The sequence below is a fragment of the Fukomys damarensis genome, unplaced genomic scaffold (genome assembly GCF_012274545.1).
Source record: "Fukomys damarensis isolate Sample0158 unplaced genomic scaffold, DMR_v1.0_HiC HiC_scaffold_17, whole genome shotgun sequence".
Classification (NCBI taxonomy): domain Eukaryota; kingdom Metazoa; phylum Chordata; class Mammalia; order Rodentia; family Bathyergidae; genus Fukomys; species Fukomys damarensis.
The window spans coordinates 73,008,624-73,029,593 of record NW_022900929.1 but is presented as its reverse complement, the minus strand read 5'-3'; the positions used below and the strand labels follow the sequence as shown (position 1 = coordinate 73,029,593).

The 20,970-nt window shown below is 41.3% G+C and overlaps 2 long non-coding RNA genes across 5 annotated transcripts in view; one reads left to right on the top strand and one right to left on the bottom strand.

Annotated features, from left to right (window-relative positions):
- The window catches only part of LOC104867965, a 338,035-nt gene that overhangs the window by 48,950 nt on the left and 268,115 nt on the right, over window positions 1-20,970 (bottom strand). The gene's annotated exons all lie outside the window — the stretch shown is intronic.
- On the top strand, window positions 18,795-20,547 carry LOC104867964. Its single transcript, XR_781916.1, has 3 exons — window positions 18,795-19,053; window positions 19,647-19,725; window positions 20,298-20,547. It is a non-coding gene; the product is annotated as an uncharacterized LOC104867964 (long non-coding RNA).

Below are 20,970 nucleotides of genomic sequence, written 5' to 3'. Positions count from 1 at the left end.
GAGCTCCAGGCAGCCAACAAGAGCTGGAGGTCTGTAGTTCCCAGGTTTGCAAACGGGTCAGCAGGGCAGAGTTGAGGTGTTTCCATTTGTGGGTTTGTTTGGTTCACTTACTAGCATGAGAAACCAGGCACATTTCTCCAACTTTGGAAGCGACAGAGTCCTATTCATTGGGGTTTGTGAGTCTACAAAGAGGAATGGCTTTTAATATTTAAATATGCCTCATGCAGCCATTAAAAGTCTTTTACGAGTGTTAAGCCATTATTAAAGCAAGATGGGCTGTAGGTCATGGACCCTTTCAGGGCACTCCCACGATGCTAGTGACTCAAGCAATATCTCAGCACTGTATTACAGCTGCCTATAGCACCAAATCCAGTATGCCTACCTACCATAGTGAAAAATTATCAAGGAAAGAAATTACCATGGGATTATCCTACTCCAGGAGCTTTTCCCTTTCCATTGACTGAACACAAAACCCAGTTCCCAACTCAGCTCAATTAATATTAGGATGATTTGGGGGGGGGGGGGTGGATGGAGGGCTGCGAGAGGGAATATAGATGACAACAGACCTAGTGCATAGGTATTAGTAACCCACAGGAACGTCTGTCCCCTGCTGGACCACAGGCGCTATGTTCCTAGAAGATTTATCTTAGCATACAGATGGCATTATGCTCCACTCCTATCTGAGTCACGCACTCTTACCAGGGCAACGGAGGGGAGCACCAAAGAAGGAAAGAACAATACTGACAAACGCGTGGCAAGCCAATAAAAGAAGAGAAACACACTGCATAAGAAAAACATGGGAGTGAACACAGATGCTTTAAATTTTATATAGTAACTTGTTTGGGGAGACCTGCTTTGCTTATGAGTGACATTCTACACTTGCCAAAATAAAAGCTTTGTTACACCCATTGCCAAACCATATTCCTCAGAGAAACAATCACACAGACAACAGTAAGACATTTAGACATGTAAATACTCTCAAACATATTTCTCTTCCTCTAACCCACCAAGATACTTCTACGCTTGGCCACCATCGGAGCATGGCATTCCACACCACGAGTAACTGGAGGACATCTCGCACACATTGTACCGCACTGAAACACGAGTGTCTGGTGGTTTCCAGACCATGCATTTGGTACAAAACTGCATCGCGGCCAATTGTTATACGATATGCAATAACAACTCGTTAGTCCCAAAAGCATTCATTAAAATAAAATAATAAAGGACTACACAACATGGCTCTTTGCATTCCAGCAGTGATAGTATCTGCTATTTTTTTTTTTTCCAGGATTTGGTAACAAGGGAGAAATCAATTTATGGTGGTTTTTAACTTCATTCTAATGTCAAAGCACTTGAAAGAAACCTCGATGCCCGGGAAATGGTAGCAATAGGGTAACGATACCATCGGCTAACTTTTCATTAACTCCTTTCGATTGATGCAATACAATTAATTATAGCACCACGATATTCAACCAAAGTTCATCAAATTTCACTGATATTTTCAAGACTCACTTGGTCATGAGGGCAAAGAAAGATTACTCAGGGTGTCCTGAGGTAAGAGATAAAGGTAAACTGAAATTAGAAAACAAAGCAGCCAGGTTTTTGTTATGAATCTGCTTATGATTGTGTGTGTGTGTGTGTGTGTGTGTGTGTGTGTGTTGATCTTTCTCCCTTTCCCTCAGAGACTGCACTGACCACCTACTCACAAAGTCTCACTGCATCTCTGCTTTATTTACTCCCATTCTCTTTGTCCTCATTCTCATGATTTCAGCCTGCAATTAGTGCCCTGGCTCCAAGTCTACCTGGCAGTCTGTAGAGATACTTTCCAAAACGAACCTTCCCTTCTCTGAATTTCTCCAGTTCTAAATTCTACCATGACAGCAAAGAGAGGACATTGTCACTTTTTCACTCAGGTGCCATCAGCAAGCCTGTGGGCAGGCCATTCTGGGATCATTTGTGTCCCAGAAATCTACCCTAGTATTACTGGAAAAGAGTCATTGAGTCCATAAGGCCAAAAGGGAAGATGGCCAAGCCAGTTCACAACACAGAAGGCATGAAAACAGCCAACCATGACACCAGTGAGCTGCTACTATCAGCAAGGACACCAGAGCAAACACAGGACATGCGACAGTGGCTGTGTTTCTTCCAGTCATTAGGAGCCTCCATCTGCACTTCAATCTGGAAACAGTTCAGAAGAAAAAGTCTTCTCCCTTGCATCTTTTATTAAAACAAAAACCTCAGATTTGAGGTGTGCCCAGAAAAAAGGAACATACTCCCCACTAACAAGTAACTAGAGGCAAGCATTCTTCAGACGGAAGTGGCTGGAGCAAGATACCCTTGGAGATAAAACTGGCTAAAACTAGGGCCCAGGGATTTTGCTCAGTGATTCTGTCACCTGCCTTGCAAGCACAAGGTCCCAAGTTCGATCCCCAGTCCCCCATCCCTGCACAAAGGCTAAAACTAGATAGCAAAAGAGCAAAACCATACTTCAAAGAAATGTGGAGCAAATGCTATCAGCTCTATAATGAGTAGAAAGAACTGTCAGAATATTTCACAAAAGAGTAAGGGTGACCTAACATAGAAGCAGATCTGCAGCCAACAGAGACCCAAACAGAGAATTTCAATGTCAAGAAATAGAATACCAGCTACTATCTGCAGCATCAGTGTTAGTCTTTCATTAGCTATCCTTGGTCTGGGGTTTTCATCTTTCCATAGTGAGGAGGAATTTGTAAAAGAATATTCAAAGCCAGGCTTGAGAGGCTATGCCTGTGACCCCAGCACTCTGGGAGGGTGAGGTGGGAGGATCACAAGTTTGAGCCCAGGCTAAGAAACATAGCAACTTAAAATAAAAAATAAAAGAAGGCCTGTGTCTGGAGCTCAGTGTGAAGGCCCTGAGTTCAATTCCCAGAACTACAAAAAGGGAGAGAGGGAGGCAGGCAGGGAGCGGGGAAGAGGAAAGAAGAAAAGAATGTCCAATCCTGGTTATGCTCTTGTTGATAATTTGTTACTATAATTGTTATGAATCTGCATTAACTAGATGTACAATAAACTGTACTGTATATGGTTTTCAACCCATGGCAGAAGCTATACATAGATCTCCCTGGATCATTTAAATGATAAATTGATAATCCTGTTGCTGCTCCTCCCGAGAGCTTTAATAAGTAGAAAAGCCAGCTTGTCTGTAGTTTTTCTTTAAAAGTATTGCTTTAAGCAATTGGCTAGTCCCTTACTACTCTTCAGCTATCTCTCGACTATATCTTTGCAAAGTTGTTTTAGCAATACATGTTTGCTTCATCCATCATGGAGAGAGGGCACACGGACATAAAGAAACACAATGAACAGCAGTCCTGTAGTGCAAAACCCTGCTGACAAACTAAAAGCAAGAGCAAAGAACATGGGTCAGCCAGACTTATTCGAACACAATATATGTCAACCCGTTGCTCTTTTCTTTTTAATGACCTAAAAATTATGTTCAGCATGAGCTAAGTTGAGAATATCTTAGAACTTCCCTGATAGCACTGGAACCCAAGTTCTGCAAGAAGTGGGATTATATGCTCGGATTGTTTCCCCAGAACCTAGTACAGTGCTTGGCACAGGTTGACTCAATTAACATTTGTTGAATGACTTAATTGATTATTGATAGGGAAGAAGGGAAGGCAGGGAATGTGAAGTAACTTGAATCCGCAGGACACAGAAAAGGCTGTTCCTTGTCCTCAACTAAGGCAGTGAGTAGTTTTGCGATTCCAGTATTATTCTCAAGCATGTCTGCCTTTACAAGTTGAAATTTTAGAAAGTAGTTAATACCAAAATATAACATCAGAGACCTTAGAAATGCACAATGATGTTATATTTTCTAATTAATTTTATTGGTACATTTAAGGTATATGATATAAGGACACTCATCATTGGAAATTTGCACCTTTACATAATCCATTTTGGTTCTTATTTTTTCCCTATTCCCCTACACTCCCTCCAACCCCTCCCTCCCTCCCTAAAAAGACTTTGTTTCTATTTTTTCATTTTCTCATATTAATTCCATTCCATTCTTTCTGTTAATTATGATTGATGGCCCTGATGATTCTCATTACTATTTGTAGTTTCATCATTTGACCTGTAATTCACTGTCTATTAGCTTATATCAATGTCTGGTTATAAAAGTGTTCATAATGTTTACAACAAGAGGCCTTGGTGATTACAGTCATATAAATGTGTGAATAATTGAGAGGTTATGCTGCAGTGCACGCTTCATCAAGCTTTTTCAAGTCTTAAGAACATTGAAAGTTCAACACTAGACCTCAATTATACCTGAACTACTAGCACAGAAAAAACAAAAGCATTACATTAACAAGGCTGTCAAAGACACTCTGCTTTACGTTTACTTGAACAACTGGACAATGGAAATAGTTCGTATATTGAAGAGGTGACTTCATCTGGTAAGTATTCCACTGCACTTAAGAGACAAGAAAAAAGAGCCTCACCTTGAAAATTATTGAGCTTCTTTCTTGGTCCCCAAGAAGATAGGAGGAAAGTCAATCAATACAAATAACTGCAGAGTTGACTGGGTTACTGAATGCATGCTTGCAGATGTGTTATCACCCATCCAAAGAGAGCTGAAATGTTTATGCGTGTGTAAGCCAACATCATGTGAAATCCTATCATAATGGTCTTAAAAACTTACAAAGGACCAGTCCTAAAATAACCTGGTGCTGACCGCCCTACTCAAAGAGTACAATTAGGTACCCGCCAACGCTGCTCTAACTCCACAAGAGAAGGCTCTGCCACTTGGACTGAAATGAACTCAACACATGTGAAATAGCTCTAGCCTTTTACATAATCCAAATACATTTCATATAGTACTATTTTAAAGGTATTTCTCTTCAAGGATAATTCCAAACTATTCTGATATGAAAATATGAAGAAAGAATGTAATGAAATTTAAATAATAATAATAATCACCAAAATTCAAAGACTAAAAATTGGAATCTATATTTTTCTTTCATATAATGTGCTTTGCAATTTCTGTAATAGTCTAAGTGAATTATTTCTCATGTGGGAGTTTTTATTTTAAATCATCTTTTGAGACCTCAGGCACAGTTACATTTTAATAAATTCCTTATTCTGAAATCCATGTTGATATAAAATAATCCTTTCCATCCTTAACACTCAAAATAGAATAGATGCTCATTACCTTGGAATCACTCACATAAGTGATACTCATTTTCGAATATTCTCTGGGATACTTGACATTCTTCTTAGCACTTTAGATGAAGATAGCATAAAACAGGAAACATTGGTAACAATGTTTCCGGGAGTCTAAAAACCAGTTCATCCTGTTGCCTGCTTAAAATGAGGAGGTAACAAAGTCCCGGGGAATTCAGTGTCCCATCCGAGGTCATTTACAACAATACAGTAGCAAAACATGCACTAAACCCAGTTCTCTGACTCTTCCTCCATTTCCTTTCCCTGTGCCATCCTCCATCAAAACCAGACGCTCCTCCCAGTCCCCACCATTTGGCCCTCCCATGCTTGCTCTACAGAAGAAACAAAACCAAATGAAACTAGGTCCCATCCTTGAGTGAAGACAGACATATTCCCAGGTTGGCCATTATCCATAGTTGGTCACTTCACACACAAGCAACCACAGCAATGATCAGCGCTGGGAAAGCACAGGGTCTGAGAGAGAGTTGCTCCAGGTAAAAAGCCCTAGGAAGTTGTTCCAGCTTCAAAGATGTGGTGGTGGGGCTGGGGATTTAGCTCAGTGGCTCCACTGCCTGCCTCATAAGGATGGGAGTTCGATCCCTGGTACAAAAAAAAAAAAAGATGTGGCAGTGCTTTGAGAAGTAGGTGGCATTTGAGAGTGGATGTGATTTTGGCAGGTGGCTTGGCACTGATTCTAGGAAATTGCTTTATTCTGCCAAACTAGTTCAGTTTTAACTCATGAAACAATACAACCTAAAAATACGGTAGACTATATCCAGTCAATGGCTGGTGGGTCAGAATGTTACTGCAGACTCAACAGGCCAGTCTGCAGACACTAAATGCACATGTATCTCTAGCTTTGCTCATGTTATCATATAAATCAATCTGTCTCAACACAATGCTTTAATTTTATGGTACAGCATTAAGAGCAGACATTCCTATGCTTTAATTTTATGGTAAGGCATTAAAAGCAGACATTCCTGTACTTTATTTTATGGGTTTACAAAAAATAAGAATCACAGAGATGGAAGACTTGTCCAAGTGGTAGAACCGAGGCTAAATCCATTTCTCTTCTGCATTCTCTCCCTGCATTTTCTGTACCACCATGTTATCTTTACAAGTTTACTGCTTTAAAATCCTTTTTATGTGCATGGAACAAGATGCAAGTAAGATAAATGCAAGGTCACCAACTTTCATGATAGCACTACAAAACCAATTTTGACAAATCAGACATAGCTATTGCGTACTGCGTGCTTACTCATAACCCACTATCAAAACTGTGATCAGCCCCTAATGTTATCAGGCAGTGTCTTCCAGACACAGTCGATCAGGCATTACATGTAGATTCGCCTTCTTTCCTAAGAAAACTAGAAACACCTGGATCATGTTAGATCACTTCTGGGCTTCTACAGCTGGGCTTTATGCTTCTCCCCTCTTACAGAGTTGACAATCTGGAAAAATCTTGATATTCAGCCAAGAAAACAAAAGCCTTTCATTTTGAAAATGGACATTTCGATATGTTCTGGCAAAGGGTTAGGGGAGAGTGAGATAGAAATTATTCCTTATGCTGTAAAAATAAAAATATGGACAATAAGAAAAACGGGTTGTGACCTTCTAATAAGGATATGTCAAGGGGAAAAATCCTATTCTTCTCCTATACAATCCTCTTAGGTTTGACACGTGGCTGTCACTCTGCCACCTTAGCCTGCAGTCCCCTGTGCGTGGTAACGTCAAGCTGCCCGGGTTCTGAGTGGATTGTGATCCACACGGGTTCCTGCAGCTGCACCTCCATTCTGCAACTCCTTCACCGTCTCTCAGAGACACTAGAAAATTTTCTCCCTCCAAGCAAAGGGTGGGAGCCAGAGGTAGGGTGTAGCACACTACTTCTCTGGTTGGAAGCTTCTGATGTGAAATTAGTCATCAATTTAGCTATTTTTTCCATGAGCCTGAACTCTGGCTTTCTGAATGTAATGTGTAAATGTGAAATACCTAAACCATGGGAAGAGCTGCAGTTTCCACAACACAGACATCGAAGCTGGCAAGGTTCAGAGCAAATCTGACGTTAACCAAATAGCACTTCCCTACCCAGGCTTTGAGCTGAAAAATTACCGTACTGGAAACAAGAAAAGGAGGTTCCCTACCCAAGGGAGCATGAAATTCTCTGAAATAGGGTGTGAAACAAGGGTTCTTTGGCTTTTTGCCTATGGAGAGAACAGGCCAAGGTGTGTGTACAGACTGGGTAATAAGTGTGAAGTCACAAGTATGAAATGGGCATGTCAACCAACAGGGCAGAAGCTAAGGCGAGAGAGAAAATTCACCTGCTGCCATCGATCTCCTTGACCCACCTGGCTGTGTACACTGCCCACTTTAGCGTTGTGCACAGCTAGAGATCTGAGAGCAGGTGTGTCCCTTGTCAACGGGTCCCTTCCATGTGGCCAATCTGCCTGTACATCTGACCTGCGCACCCGTGCTGTTCTTTAATCTATTTCATCACCCCCACATGCTGACTTCCTCCAGCTGATGACCAATTAAAGGCAAGGTCCACACTCCAGCCTCAGTCCTACCATTGTCCTTTCTTCTGTTGCTTCTGACCTGACATCACTCTGGTGCACCCAGTTCCTAACTCTTGACTTTGCCTTCCAATCACCAACCTAAAGGTGGCCCTAGAATTCAAGGGGCAGCATTTGAGTGTGCTAGTTTGTTAAGTCTCCAAACTCCCTGAGATGGTAGATCAGAATTACCCTCTGACTATTCTCACTCTGGGGCCCTCAGCTGGTAACTTCTTCCTCTCTTTACCTGCTTCTAGTCCCCTAGAGCCAAACTAAACCCAAATTTGTTGAGTCCAAGTCCCTATGGATTAGGAGGTGAAGACTATGAAGTATATTATTTTTCTATTCCAGGGTATCTTGTTCTTTTTCTAAGGAGCCTTCCACCATGAAATTAAGCAAAAACACATCCCTCTCATTGCAAAAGGGTCAGAGGAAATAAGGAGCCATTCATGAATAGCAGCAAATAGAAAAAAAGAAAAACAGTAGCAGTGAAAAGTGTTCCTGTCTCCTTATTGTAACAACCAGAAACTGTGTTAACTTTCCCCCTATGTAGAGAACCCTGCTGCCACGATTAAGAGTCACTAAACATTCTCTGGTTTCCATGAGCTAATACTGGCAGTATCACTCTTCACGATAGTTCAGAAGATCATTCCAAGTGCCATCATTGCCAGTGCCACAAACAAAGCCAGTAGGAGAACCTAAGCAATGCGCTCATAAATTTTGCTTGAATGTGAGAAATATGGAAGAGTAGTGCCCCACTGTCAAAGAAGGCATGATATAAGAGGATGGGATTTTGTGATTCTTGAATATTTACAGTGAAGCAATTTAGAAAGCCTGGTGAAAGAGGCGATTCCAAGAGTGAGAGACCCAAGTTTCCACACCTTACACTGGGCAAGGCACTCAGCTGGAAACAGAATGCTGCTAAGGGGAGGTATGCAATGGGGAAGAGAGCAATAGCTATGGCTTCCTACTCATAAAGAAACCGAGGTCTAGAAAGGATGAGCAATGTGCCAGGTCCAGCTTTATCCCAGCCCTTCCTGGATTCACCCGGCTGGCATTTCCAGTTAATGATGACCCTTCAGGAAGGGTGCCTAGCACAAGCACATTGACGCCACAATAGGAGGACTTGGTCCTTGCCGAAGGAAGGTGCATCTCTAACTTCATGGCAGAAGTTTGCTTCCTGCATCCAAGCCAGCAAGGTATGCAACAGCAGCTGCTCCTCAAACCTGGTGCAGTTTGTGGATATGACCAGAATCTTCTTTCCTCACACCTCATCCTCGTGCCTACAGTCTCCGCCTCTTGCCAAAGGCTTTTAGTCCGTGTGTGTGTGTGTGTGTGTGTGTGTGTGTGTGTTGCACCACAAAATCACTGGGTGTCTGCAGGGGTACTGGTTCATCCTGGCTGTGCACCATGTAGGAAAGGCAGCCAGAAGGGCCCTGGCTCATTCCCACTTGCCGTGTGTGTGACCTGCATGCCATGGCTCTTGCTGTGAAGAAGCCACTCACTTGGGTTCAGTTTTCCACAGGGGCTGTAGGAGGACCAGGTCTTGAAGCCCAGAATGGAGGAGAGTCAGGGTACAAATTTTGACAAGTGGAATATGGCAGTGGCTAGATAAATCCTTCTGTCCTCCTCCCTAGACCAGTGGTGGCAATCCTATGGCACTCATGCCATGGTGGGCTGTTTGTGTCACTGAAAGCTCTAAACCGGTCACCATTACTGCCCTGGACAGACTGATCTGAGGCACAGTGATTCCCATCACTGGTCCCGCGGCCAGCTTGGGGACACACCCCTGTCTATTCCTCTTCCTCCGGTGCTGCCTCGCCCTCACATTCGTTCACTGTTGCCTCTTTGGGACCACGCCTCCCATTAAAATATGATGCACGCAATTTTCCCCTGGGCTTGGTTTTCCTGGCTGACGTTGGACCAAGAAAAATGACAGCCTTAACCCTGCACAATGTGTAAGTGACAGAGTTGGGATTTGGAGCCACACCTCCTTCATCTAGGACATACAAACGAACAGAGACACCCAGGTAGCCACATGGACAAAGGACAGACCATAACCCAAGAAACACAGGACTACCTGAACTCTGAGAGAAGAACTGAGGACAAAAACAGGGGAACGCCCACCAGGTTCTGCCATTTTGCAGCCAGAGGAAGACAAAAGCTGTGAGATCTCCCCCTCTGTCTTTCTCTCACAAGCACACTCACATTATCAGTGGTCTCAATGGTCCTGGGAGGAAAAAGCACACAATGAAAAGTTTATTTCTGTTTTCACACTGTTACGTGCTTTCCAGTCTATTATCTCTAAGATGGACACAAAGCTTTATTGAATTGCTCGCCAAAGACTATACTATCTCTTTAATATTTAGATAAAGACTGAAGTTTGAAGATCTTGACCTTAGAATACTGATTCCACAATGCATGCATCTTTTATTACCCATGTAGCTTTCTCCCTCTATAGAGATTCTTCAAGAACATTTTGGAAGAAAATGAATTCTACATAGGAAATAATAATAGAAGAATCTGCTGGGGAAGTCCATTCTCTCTAGCAAAGATATTTAATTTCTAACATGTGTGTATCTACTTTGATTTCTTACATTGCCTTTAGGAGCTTTAGGTTGTTAAACTAAGTGGTTGACATCCCAGAAATGAAAAATAAAAAATCTCCAACTTATATTTGCCAGCTCTACCTCATAGATCTAGGAATAATTTTCTCCAGTTGTGAGGAAGATGGGCCACATATTACCAAATCTGCTCTGGCTGGAGTGCTATTAAGGAGATGATACAATAATTCCCTTGGACTCTAATAATCTCCTAGCTCATCTCCTTCTACTCTGGCTCCAGTCTGTTCGACATATTTAGATTCAGGCGGCATCAGTGTTGCCTCGTTTATCCTCCTTACAGACTGCTCCTACGTTCCTTCACTCCACCAAGGACAATTTGTGGGAAACATCTCCTTGTCCACAGCAACCACCATGTCCATCCAAAGAAACTAAAAATAATTAAATTATCCTTCTGCAACCTTTCACAAGGCTCTAGAAATGTCTAGAAGTCAGTGATGAGACTGGTATTAAAATATTTCTTCTCTTGCAATTGTACCTAAATGAATAACTGTGGAGATTTTTTAAAATTTTAAATATACTTGAAACTTCCAACCTTGTGAAGACTGGGTTCTATGCTAGCTGCCAATCATATCCACAAGTAATCACTAGTAGAGATGAAAAGTGGTCTGCTAATTAAACTAGTCAAATGACATGCTCAGAATCATCACTTGGTAAATCCTCCCCCCCCTCTCAGATTCAATCTGCCATTACATCCCCTATAAAATTTTCTGATTAAAGTAGAGATTAAGAGCAGCTTTGGACAAGAGAAGAAGTCATTTGTCCAAGTCCAAGAGGCTAGCTAGGAGGTGTGTGTATAACTAAAGACTGCTGTCCAATGTCATGCCTTGATTATGAGGTTGGCAGTGAGAACTTCAGTGACTGAAAATACATCTGTGGGTATCATGATCATCTTGGGCTTGTAAAGCCATCCTGTTTCTCTCTGTCCACTGCAAAGAGCAAAGGATTTCCCAAACCATGGGCCTGAAGAAGATCAATCACTATAAGATCAGGAAAACACTGCTTATAGAGAACTACTCATCCATTAAGGGCCTCAATCTTCCTATGAAATAATCACTACTACTCAAGAGAATAGCATCACATGGATTTTATTTAGTTTTCAAAAAAGAACTGGCTATTCAGAAATAGATTTTAAGGAACATGGTCACTTGGAAGAGAGAAAAAAAAATCTTCCTTGGCCTACTTTTTTAAAGTGTTTTGTTTTGTTTACTTTGACTTTGATGGCTTCTTGGCAACCATTCAAGTCATTTCACCGTGACCAAGTGATTCACATGCCATCCAAAGTGCACAAGCCAGAGCACTTTCAGAGAAATTCAAAGAAGAAAGATTATGTATTTGGTTGCCTTTCTGTCTGATGGAGAATCAAAACTTTGTTTTTATTATGAACCCAGTTTTTATACTGTATTGTTACAGACGTTAAGAGGGAACCAAGAAGTAAGGTGTGGTCCTTTGGACAATCTTCATTGTTGGAAAATAATTCATATCTGTTGGAATCTGGGGTTGAAAATGTGGCAGAACCATACAATCAAAGAAGCTGTTTCTCTCAGAGAGAAGGCTAACCAAGGTCCACAAGTCTCACCTCAAAGCTCATCTTTATTCATTGAGGTAAAGGAGAGCTTTGGTGACCTTCTTATGATTCCTTTCCCTCAAATCTGTATTCAGAAAAGCACCAACATGATTAAAAGAAGGAATAAATTGAAAAAAGAATACTGACTATTCTTTTCTAAGAAATGTTCTTAATGTTCAACTTCTTTATAATTTTTCTGACTTTTAATTTTGTTTTACTTCTATACTCACATAACTTTATATTGTTTCTACTTTGAGTAGCAGAATTTAATAAGAGTATTATGAAAGAGGGAGGAGAGGAAAGGAGCAAGTGGAGGGGAGCAGAAGGGAAGGAGGGAGGTAAGGAAGGGAAAAAGAGGGAGAAGGAAAGAGAAAAAGAAAGGAAGAAAAGAAAGAAAGGAAGGAAGGAAGAAAAATCATTCAGAAAGACGTCAAGGAAACAAACTTTTATAATTACAACAAAGAAAGGTCTCATTAAAATGTCATGTAAGAGGGCCAGGGATTTAGCTCAGTGGTGCCATGCCTGCCTCACAAGCACAGGATCGATCCTGAGTTCAATCCCCAGTACCCCCAAAAAATGTTTTTCATGTATGAAATAGCTGAGCTTACAAAAGAAATTTAGCTAACAAATATGGAATCAAAATTGTACTTCTATGTAGAAGAGAAGGAAGGTTTACCTTGAATAAAGCCTTAGGACAGAACTAATCCTAAGATTCAGCATATTGGGAAGAAGATTTTAGTCTATTTTAAGGAAACACAATAGAGTTGTCTAACATTAGAACATGCTGCACAAATAAGGAATGAGCTTTTCAACACTGGAAATATTTTAATCAAAGCTAGATGACTCATTGCTGAGGGAATGCCTGCTTGCAATGGTAAATGAACAATATTTCCAGCTAAAAGTTTCTATGATTGTTCAAGTACAAATCAGCACTGGGAATTAGGATTAAAGTTTTTCAAAATTAAAAAAAAAAAAAAGCTGGAGCCAAATCATCAAATTTACACAAAGTGCCTTTAAAATTTTAAAAAATCCATTTATTTGAACATTTGCCAAATAATTCTCTGAGCACTTAGACTATGCCTTAAATTTTTCAATCCTGTGGTACAGTGCAGTGATGGATAAGTGACAGAGCTTGCATTCCTGTGGGGTGCCACTCAATAAACAGCTTTACAAATGCATATCAGGTTATTTCAGTCAGCAGTAACTTCTAGAAACACAATAATGTGAAGTAATAGATGAAGAGGGGAAAGGAAATAAGGGAAAAGAAAAAATGAAAAAATGGAAACAAAGTCTTTGTAAGTAGGGAAGGATGAAGGGGGTGAAGGGAGGGCAGGGGAATGGGGAAAAAATGAGAACCAAGACATTTCATGTGAAGGTACAAGATCCCAATGATGAATATGACTGTATTGTTTGCTTTAAATGTACCAATAAACTTAGTGGGGGGAAAAAAAGAGTGCAGGTGGGGAAGCTGCTTTGGCCAAGATGATTAGAGAGGTAAGTGCTTGTGAAATATTTGAGGATAAAACCTGAATTAATACAAAATGTTATCCACATTAAGACGCGGGGGAGAAGAGGTTCAGGCAGAGGAAAGAGCAAGCTGAAGGGGTCCTGAGGCAGGATCTTGATCCAGAAATAGGGAAGACAGGAGCCCGGTCACATGGGACAGTAGAGACCAGGTAAGTAAGACCTTTGGATTCTGTCATATTGTGGTAGAACATCACCAGACAGTGATAGCAGGATAGCAGGAGAGTGATGTGATCTGAATTCTTTTTTTTTTGTTGTTGTTACAGGGGAAGGAACTCAGGTGTTTGAGCTTGTGAGGCAGGTGGTGGAACCACTGAGCTAAATCCTTGGCCCCTGAATTCCTTTTTATAACTGCTCTGGCTTCTGTGCAGAACATGAACATCAGGAGCCAAAGGAGAAAGGAGCATTTGTTAGAAGCTGTCACGGTTTAGGAGGCAGTGTAACTCAAATAGCACACTAACTATTCTTCAGACACTTAAAAGAATGGTTGAAGAGTCTATATGTGAGTTATGTGTGCAAACGTATATGATTATATCTTAAGGAATATATGCATAGCATTTTTAAAACTTGTGTTAACAAGAAAGCAATTTGGGATACTCAAGTATGGATCAAATTACAAAATAACTTAACAAGAAATGGTAAAACGAACACATTTTCATTTCATTTGCTTCAAACACACTCTCCTGGTATTCCAAAGTAAAAGTGAAAAACAAAACCACTGTTTCTAGCTGTATCACTAGATCTGCATGATGATAAATTGACACTTATGCCAGCAGCAGGGGAAGATGTCTTTCACCACCTGTGAAAGACAACAGGACAGCAAGCCACAAATCAAATCTGGCGACCCTCTGAGCGGCCTGCCACACAGAGCCACGAAGAACAATCAAAGAAACAGGTGAGAAGCTCTACAGGTTATGAACAGGAGAAAAATAAAAAGCTAACTGAGAAGTCATTGTCATTCTTTCACATTTTACTTTGGGGGAAAATATGCAGTTATTTGGAAGCTGCAGGTGATAAGACCCTCTCACACCAGGATTTAAATGCTCGTTTTATGTACAGATGGATAAGCTATCAATCACTTTGCTGTAGGTGGAAAATCTTTGCTTAAGTCATCAACTTTCCCAAGTGTAATCCTACCTGTGTTAGGCAGGGGGATTTCTGTTTTTCTACTGTGACTTGATATTGAGAAATAACTTAAGCAGATAAGCTTTATACCAGCACTAGAAAACTGTCATTGCTAATAAATGAGAACCACCAGGCTATCTAAGCTGGACTCTGACTCAAGGTCAGGGTGTGTGATGGCTGAGGTCATGTGGCAGGACCTGCATCTCCCAAAGACGGCTGAGCAAACAAGGGGAAAAGAGGAGGAGGGAACAGAACCAAGGAGGCAAAGAGAGCTAGATCCCACATTTTCAAAATCATTGCTTTAGCCTATTTTTCAATTCATTTGCATTTGACTCTAACTTGGGAGAGTTAAGTCAAGGCTAAAGGATCAGTGCTAGGGCAAATCACACTCACAGTGGTCCTGACCCCATATCACTCTCATTTCCATTTTTAAAACTTCAAGGAGGACTGTTATCAGTGAATGATCTACTGAATAGTTTAAGCTTGAAGGCTGTTTAAAATATCCCTCCTCTTCTTCTCTTTCTTCCCACCAGAACTTCAATGTGGCTTCACCCATTCTTTTCCTGTTCACTTTCTCCCAGAAACAGGTGATTGGGACTTTCTGTGAGTAGTGAGGATGGTTTCTGCAGCCCCATGAGGGAGGCTTTTGCACCTACATCATTCCCTCTCATTATAGCTGTGTGTGTGTGCATGCATGTGTGTGTTATTGAGGATTGAACCAAGGGTCTTTGCACTGAGCTCCATCTCCAGGATCCTCCTACCCTTTCTGAGAGTGTCTTTCTAAGTTGCTGATTTGCTGGGGCTGGTCTTATGTATTTTTTGTCATTCTTAGGTAAATAAGTCAACTCTAAATTATGAGCCACCAAAAGATTTTTATGTTGACTTTCTTCACATTGGTCCGCTTCTTCCAAAATGACTGGTCAGTATGACAAGCACAAAATGAGGACCCCTCGTACCAGAGACTAACATGTTGGACTGCACAAGACAACAAAATGGGAATCATATTATGAATGAACCCTGAAGCAAACACTAAAGAGGTATTTTCAAGCACAAAGAGAAAGATATGCAAAATCAAGCTTCATTATATTTCATTTCCATTGAGTAATTTCAACTGAAACTATACACAAAGAAGGTTGACCTTGGCCTGAAGATTCAACATCCACTTGCATGTAAATGAGTTTAGAGAGTCATGCTATTGAATTTCAGAATAAATTGAAGCTACCTAACTGAAATCCAATGGACTAGATCCTAATTCTGTGTTACCAAGTCATCAAACCTCACAGGACCTTCCTAGCTTCCTCTTCTATACAATGAGACAGGGTGTCTACCTTGTTTATCTCATAGGCAAGAGTCAAATAACATTATTACAGAAAGTGAAGCACTATACCTTAAATAGTAGTCTTGATGCTGAGGTATGAACCATGTAGAGATGGTAGAGACGACCTTCGGGACCATATCAATCAAGATCCAACCAAAGGAGCAGAGCACATAGGGGTTGTTGCAGGGAATTATCCTTGTGGGAGCTGGATAAGCAGTCTCAGTAAAGTTGTCTCCGCGTCTGATTGCAACAGCCTGATATCTTCAGGCAGGCAATCATAAAGAGAAGAGGGACATAAAGGATATCAAGAATAGGCTGGAAACCATAGGCATAAGCTGGAATCACCCAGAGGTAGAAGGAAACCTGTGACTGGTCTCAGTGCTGTACAAAAGTCAGGGCACTTTGTTACAAAACTAAACATAAATCTGGCCCAAGAATCAAAGAAATGGAAGGAGGAACCAAGGAAAATAGAGCAATTGTAGACTCAGTTGCTGCTTCACACCAACCACAAAGTGACTCAACCCATCAACAGCAATGTGTAAGCTAAAAGATGGCTCTTGCTTCCCTTCTGTCCTCCAAATTTCCAAGGAATTTTCTTTGTGGTTCCCCTATCATCAGACATATATAAAATGTAAATTGTGGAAAAAGCAGTTCAGCCCAGCCCAGCTGATACACTACAAAGGATTGCAAACCCCTTGATTTCAGTAGAGAATTAAGTAGCAGTTTCCACATTCTGATCCAGATAAATGTCACTAAGTGCTTCCATGTCTACAGTAGGGGTTAAGAGCAAGAGAAGTCTTGCTGACCCAAATTAAAATACAAAGATTACCACTTGCTTGTTTTGAGAAAGAAAATAATTTAACTTGTGCCTTGGTCATTTCATATATAAAATTGGGGTTATAACACCTGTCTGTAATGATTAAGCTTAACTGCCAACATGACCAGATTTAGAGTCTCCTGGAGAAGTGATTGGATTATGCAGAAGCGATCGTCTTCAGTGGTGTAATCCACTGATGTTCATACCTGAATATGCTGTTAGGACATGGGGCCCCCTGGAGGACAGAGAACAGGTGGTGTCCCCTTAAGGGTATGCATTTCTCACTAATACTCTGCTTGTGCACTGCTTCCTGGCTGCCATGAGGTGAGCAGCTTTGCTCCTCTATGCCCTTCTGCCTTGATGTTTTGGCCTTGGAGTCAGCTAGCTGTAGACACAAACCTTTCAAACTATAAGCTAAAGTAAACTTCTCCACAGGGTTTGGATCTAGAATGTCTCCCAAAATTCTCATACGTACAAAGGGCAAATAGATCATAGGGGCACCATAGTTGACTTGCTCTTTGGACACAGGGCCTGGTTAGAGGTGAGTCACTGAGAGTATAATCGGAAAGGGTGTATTCTTGTCCCAAGCTCTTCCCTTCTCTCTGTTTCCTTGCCACCATGATTAAAAACAGCTTTCCCTCTCTAGGACCCTCTGCCATGCCAGCTCTACCTTGGAGCTTGGCGACCATGGATAAAATAACTTCTCATTCTTTAAATTGCAGGTGTCAGATATTGTGTCTCAAGGACAAGAAAGTGACTAAGACAGATTTTGATACTGAGAGTTGGGTTGTTGCCATGACTATCCCTGACCATGTAATTCAGAAACTTTTGTTGTGCAAGAAAAATTTAGAAGGATTCGAACATGCTTGCTAGAGAGGCCCTACAATGCTGTAAGCTAATCTTAATGAGAGCTTCTGTTCAGAGATCAAAAGAATGCTAAAAGAAATGCAGATAGTAAAGAACAAGTTCAGGATATTTCAGTTGGTTACAGGACACCATTGGCAGTTGGGCTAATAGCCATTTGTGTTATACTTTGTCAAAAAATTGTCTATATTTTCCCCACATCCTGAGATCTGTGGAAGACTGAGAATAAGGGGAATGGACCAATTAATCTGATGAAGAAACTTCAAGGTAGCAGCTGTTGCATGAGTACTTCTTGCTGCTTTCAGGTACAGTGAGAATCGGGAGCAAAAAGCCCAGTTAAAAAGTTTTCCATTTTCCCAGAAAGGAACAAAGTTGGAGCAAAGGACAGAATAGAGGCTAAAAAGATAACCCTTAAAAAGAAGCTAAATATTTTTCATCAAGATAATAGGAAAGATGCTCTATCAGTCAGTGCTTAGTAGAGAAACATTTAATGCAAGATATACACATATGTAAGAGTTTACAAGATTTTCTTACACTGGCCACCCACAGAGTCAGATGTAGAAGCATGCAAAATGTCTATCTGCCTTCTGGAGATCCAAAGGATACAGTCAAAGGACTGGAGCTCAGTGTAGTGTCCTGTGTGAGTCTGTATCAGGAGGCCAAAGAGTCTGCAATGGAAAGCTGACGGGTCTGTGCTGGAAGCCAGGAGATAACATCCAAAATGGAAGCAAAGACTGGAACTCTTCCAAAGAAACAGAAGCAATCATCAATCCTTCCTTCTTCATTTCCCTTTTATACCATTCTGGTGACAATCCTCCTTAGGGTGGGTCTTCCCCATCTAGAACTATGCTGAGCCAATTTAACTGGGTGTTTCTTACTCATGTTTTCACAACCAGTTAACTATCACAGATGCATTTAGGGCATCTCAGGAATCAATGAGACCCTACCCTTCCTAAGCTCAAGGGTATAAAAGGATAAAAGTAAACTTTAAAAGATTTTGCTTTAAGAAGAGAGCCCCAGGGTACGCTGTTTGAGAAAGGTTGCCCAGGGAATTGGCACCCCAGGTTTGTTTCACAGTGCTCAGCCATCTAGGCACTTGAAGCAGCAATCTGAGATCTGAGTGTGTAATGAAAGTTGGTGACATACTTTGGCATCATCCATATGAGGCTGGTTTCTCAGGCATGCAGAATGCAAGAGTTGTGAGGTCACAGAGGCTTCCAACCAGATATCAGAAGGAGGTCTGGTAGGCCAGGCAGGGTGCCCCTAGCAGGGCAGTGTGTGAAGCTGTGAGAGTAAAGCTGAAAGCGTAGCTGGAGATGGCAGGAACATAGAATGTCTGCTAAGAAAAGCTGAAGGCAGTGAGCAGAGTCAACCCAAGAGTCAGAGCATGAGGGCTGCCACTGGTGATGCCACAGGGGTGAGGCCACCCAAGCCTTTTGGAGCTCACATCTCACCACAGCTTGCCCCAGGTGCCGGGCATAGAACTACAGGATTTAATGTTAACTCTGCTAAGCTTTGGTCTTGCTTTGGTCGTGTTTCTTTCTATCCCTCTATTCATCCCTTTTGGAATGTTTACTCTGTGCCATTGTGTATTTAAAAAAAATATTTAACTTTCTTTTATATTTTTACAGGGACTCACAACTAGGAGTTTGCCTGAGTCTCAGAGGAGACTTTGGACTTGGACTTTTTAACAGTGCTGGAACTGTTAAAACTTTGATGACTCTTAGAGATGGACTAAATGCATTTTCCATCACGAGATGGACATGAATTTTCTGTGGGATAGCTGCAGATCTAGAATATTCCCCAAAATAGTCAAGTGTGCAGGGGTGATTGGATCATGGGAATACTATAGCTGCCTTGCTGTTAGGAGGTGGGGCATGGTTAGAGATGAGTCACTCAGAGTGTGACCTGGATGTGTATATTTTCCCCAGCTCCTCCCTTCTCTCTCTGTTTCATGGACACCATGATTTAATATTTTCTTCCACTATGTTTCTGCCCTGGAGACATTTGGCCATAGATTGAAAATGTGAGCAAAGTAAACCTATTCACTTTCATGTTGCAGGTGTGCAGATCATGCTCAGGGACAAGAAAGTGACTTTGGAGTGTGCTCTTTCCTGCGTTCTGCTTCCTGGCTGCCTGAGGTGAGCAGTTTTGTTTCACCACTCCCTTCTGCCTTGATGTTTCAGCCTTGGAGCCAGAAAACCATGGACCAAAACCTCTTAAACTGAGCTAAAATAAATATCTCCTACTTTAAGTTGCTGGTGTCCTGTATTTTTGCTCAGAAGTGGGAAAATTGTATCAGTCAGATCAAAGTCAGGGAGAAGTGTCAGTCAGCTTTCCATCACTGTGACAAAATACCTGAGAAAAACGGCTTAAAGAGAAAAGGTTTATTTTGGGTCAGTTTCAATCTACGGTCAGCTGGGCCCAAGGCATTTATAGCAGTACCAAGCAAGGCAGAAACATCACGGCAGAAGACCACATAGAGAAGAGCTGGTCACTTCACGGCAGCCAGGAAGGAAGTAGAAAGGGTGAGAGAACCCCTACGATCAATCACTTCCCCAAAGGTCATCAGCTGACAAGCAAGTCTTCAACACAGTGAGCCTCTGGGAGATATTTTAGATCCCAAGCTTAACAGGAGAGGAAGCTGGTGAAATAGGGGTACAATGCTTATTATGTAATCAGTGCTCAGTAATGATAACTGTTTGCATTGCAGCAGTCACTTGCCACCACCTCTTCAGAACTAACAACAAAAGAGTCAAACGTCGGAAAAGATCCTCAGAGATCTCTTTTTTCCTACTCAGCCTTTAGTATGTGCTGAAAGAGAGTGCAAAAGTATATTTTTAAAAGAGTGTTTAAAGAATATTCTTGAGGCAAATAAGAATGGATCCTATTTATACATCAGATCATGAAAGCTATGTTTCACATTTTCCCACCTGCCAGCAATACTCACTGAAAGAACGCTGGTATTCTGAAACACTATGCTTCCAAGTTGACTTGCATAGTGGATTCATCAGGAAAAGCACTTAATTAGCAAGCCACGTTATGTTGGACAATACATGCCAAGAAATAGTCATGAGTGCGGACTCTGGGCACAAATTGTGGCTCTGTCAGTCACTGTGTGAGTTGTATGAATGATCTTATTTTCTGCTCTGCAAAGTGAAAACGATACAGTTTGAGTCACTGAAGACTAAGGAGTCAGCACATATGAAGTGCTCAGGATAGTAAGCAGAGCAATCTTCATGTCATCATCATCACCATTCTCATCCACAGATCTCTTTTGTTTTAGCCAGGATGGAGCACCTACAAACTCAGATCCATCTAAATCCAGCAGGAAGTGTAAAACAAGCAAAAAAAAAAAAAAAAAAAAAAAAAAAAAAAAAAAAAAA